Source organism: Schistocerca gregaria, unplaced genomic scaffold, assembly GCF_023897955.1.
Source record: "Schistocerca gregaria isolate iqSchGreg1 unplaced genomic scaffold, iqSchGreg1.2 ptg001543l, whole genome shotgun sequence".
NCBI classification, from domain to species: domain Eukaryota; kingdom Metazoa; phylum Arthropoda; class Insecta; order Orthoptera; family Acrididae; genus Schistocerca; species Schistocerca gregaria.
Window position 1 is genome coordinate 20,001 of NW_026062827.1, and position 2,928 is coordinate 22,928.

The 2,928-nt window shown below is 54.8% G+C and overlaps 3 non-coding genes across 3 annotated transcripts in view; all 3 read right to left on the reverse strand.

Annotated features, from left to right (window-relative positions):
• Positions 1 to 32, reverse strand: part of LOC126332994 (large subunit ribosomal RNA) — a 4,222-nt gene extending 4,190 nt beyond the window's left edge. The window contains exon 1 of the ribosomal RNA XR_007564024.1: positions 1 to 32. This exon is cut by the window's left edge and continues 4,190 nt beyond it. This is a non-coding gene — a ribosomal RNA (large subunit ribosomal RNA).
• Positions 33 to 220: 188 nt separating this feature from the next.
• LOC126332995 (5.8S ribosomal RNA) lies at positions 221 to 375 on the reverse strand. The gene has a single exon (XR_007564025.1). It is a non-coding gene; the product is annotated as a 5.8S ribosomal RNA (ribosomal RNA).
• A 362-nt stretch (positions 376 to 737) lies between these two features.
• On the reverse strand, positions 738 to 2,630 carry LOC126332997 (small subunit ribosomal RNA). The gene has a single exon (XR_007564027.1). It is a non-coding gene; the product is annotated as a small subunit ribosomal RNA (ribosomal RNA).
• Positions 2,631 to 2,928: the final 298 nt, after the last annotated feature.

Below are 2,928 nucleotides of genomic sequence, written 5' to 3' on the forward strand. Positions count from 1 at the left end.
TTCAGCGGGTAGTCTCGCCTGCTCTGAGGTCGTTGTACGAGGTGTCGCACGCCACACCGCCAGCCGGCTGTGCACGCTACCGAGAAAGTACCGGTATGCGAACCGCCAGGCGACGGGCGCGCATCGCACGTTTAAGGAGACGCGGCCGGCCACACAGGCGACCACGACACTCCCACGTCTCCGAAGCGGGACAAACGCCGCGCGCTTCAGTATACGTAGCCGACCCTCAGCCAGACGTGGCCCGGGAACGGAATCCATGGACCGCAATGTGCGTTCGAAACGTCGATGTTCATGTGTCCTGCAGTTCACATGTCGACGCGCAATTTGCTGCGTTCTTCATCGACCCACGAGCCGAGTGATCCACCGTCCTGGGTGATCTTTTCCTTTTCAGTCTCCCACTGTCTCTTTCAAGACAGTAGCATTTGCGGGACTGAGGCGTCTGACGGCCCCTGTTCCACTATTTTTTTTGTGTCCAACGGCCTCACAGCCGATGGGCGTCGTACGGCTCCACACCGGAGCGGACAGGCACTCGGGCGAACGTCATTCAAAACCGGCGCCAGGCGCCAGGTACCGCAGGCCAGCCGCTCCAGAGCTTCAGCGCTCGTACCACACAACAACAACACTTCCGCTAGTTTTGAGAGGCACGCGTGGTTCCGCACGCGGCGCACGGCCACTGCCGTACAGGTAGCGTGTTGCGCGACACGACACGCACATCGAAAGACATGCAGTCTAGTCGGTAATGATCCTTCCGCAGGTTCACCTACGGAAACCTTGTTACGACTTTTACTTCCTCTAAATGATCAAGTTTGGTCATCTTTCCGGTAGCATCGGCAACGACAGAGTCGATGCCGCGTACCAGTCCGAAGACCTCACTAAATCATTCAATCGGTAGTAGCGACGGGCGGTGTGTACAAAGGGCAGGGACGTAATCAACGCGAGCTTATGACTCGCGCTTACTGGGAATTCCTCGTTCATGGGGAACAATTGCAAGCCCCAATCCCTAGCACGAAGGAGGTTCAGCGGGTTACCCCGACCTTTCGGCCTAGGAAGACACGCTGATTCCTTCAGTGTAGCGCGCGTGCGGCCCAGAACATCTAAGGGCATCACAGACCTGTTATTGCTCAATCTCGTGCGGCTAGAAGCCGCCTGTCCCTCTAAGAAGAAAAGTAATCGCTGACAGCACGAAGGATGTCACGCGACTAGTTAGCAGGCTAGAGTCTCGTTCGTTATCGGAATTAACCAGACAAATCGCTCCACCAACTAAGAACGGCCATGCACCACCACCCACCGAATCAAGAAAGAGCTATCAATCTGTCAATCCTTCCGGTGTCCGGGCCTGGTGAGGTTTCCCGTGTTGAGTCAAATTAAGCCGCAGGCTCCACTCCTGGTGGTGCCCTTCCGTCAATTCCTTTAAGTTTCAGCTTTGCAACCATACTTCCCCCGGAACCCAAAAGCTTTGGTTTCCCGGAGGCTGCCCGCCGAGTCATCGGAGGAACTGCGGCGGATCGCTGGCTGGCATCGTTTATGGTTAGAACTAGGGCGGTATCTGATCGCCTTCGAACCTCTAACTTTCGTTCTTGATTAATGAAAACATACTTGGCAAATGCTTTCGCTTCTGTTCGTCTTGCGACGATCCAAGAATTTCACCTCTAACGTCGCAATACGAATGCCCCCGCCTGTCCCTATTAATCATTACCTCGGGTTCCGAAAACCAACAAAATAGAACCGAGGTCCTATTCCATTATTCCATGCACACAGTATTCAGGCGGGCTTGCCTGCTTTAAGCACTCTAATTTGTTCAAAGTAAACGTGCCGGCCCACCGAGACACTCAACAAAGAGCACCCTGGTAGGATTTAAACGGGGTCCGCCTCGGGACGCGAAAGCACCCCTTCGGCTCGCCCCACCGGCAGGACGTCCCACGATACATGCCAGTTAAACACCGACGGGCGGTGAACCAACAGCGTGGGACACAAATCCAACTACGAGCTTTTTAACCGCAACAACTTTAATATACGCTATTGGAGCTGGAATTACCGCGGCTGCTGGCACCAGACTTGCCCTCCAATAGATACTCGTTAAAGGATTTAAAGTGTACTCATTCCGATTACGGGGCCTCGGATGAGTCCCGTATCGTTATTTTTCGTCACTACCTCCCCGTGCCGGGAGTGGGTAATTTGCGCGCCTGCTGCCTTCCTTGGATGTGGTAGCCGTTTCTCAGGCTCCCTCTCCGGAATCGAACCCTGATTCCCCGTTACCCGTTACAACCATGGTAGGCGCAGAACCTACCATCGACAGTTGATAAGGCAGACATTTGAAAGATGCGTCGCCGGTACGAGGACCGTGCGATCAGCCCAAAGTTATTCAGAGTCACCAAGGCAAACGGACCAGACAAGCCAATCCGATTGGTTTTGATCTAATAAAAGCGTCCCTTCCATCTCTGGTCGGGACTCTGTTTGCATGTATTAGCTCTAGAATTACCACAGTTATCCAAGTAACGTGGGTACGATCTAAGGAACCATAACTGATTTAATGAGCCATTCGCGGTTTCACCTTAATGCGGCTTGTACTGAGACATGCATGGCTTAATCTTTGAGACAAGCATATGACTACTGGCAGGATCAACCAGGGAGCTGCGTCAACTAGAGCTGAGCAGCCGGCCGCCCGGGAGTGTGTCCCGGGGGCCCGCGCGAACACGCAAGCGTCCGCTCAATTATTCTGCAAACAGGAGGAGGCCGAGCTCCCCTGCACGATACACCTCGAAACCCTCTCAGGTCCCGGCGGCGCGCAGCGCCGTCCTAGGTACTTGGTCGGTTTCGAGAGAGGCGCAATCGCCCGGAGTTAGGCGAGTAGACGGTTTTAGTGCGAACACCCTTGCTCCCAACTGAGCTTGCCGCTGCCGACAGAGGCCCGGGAGCGTGCTGTCGTGG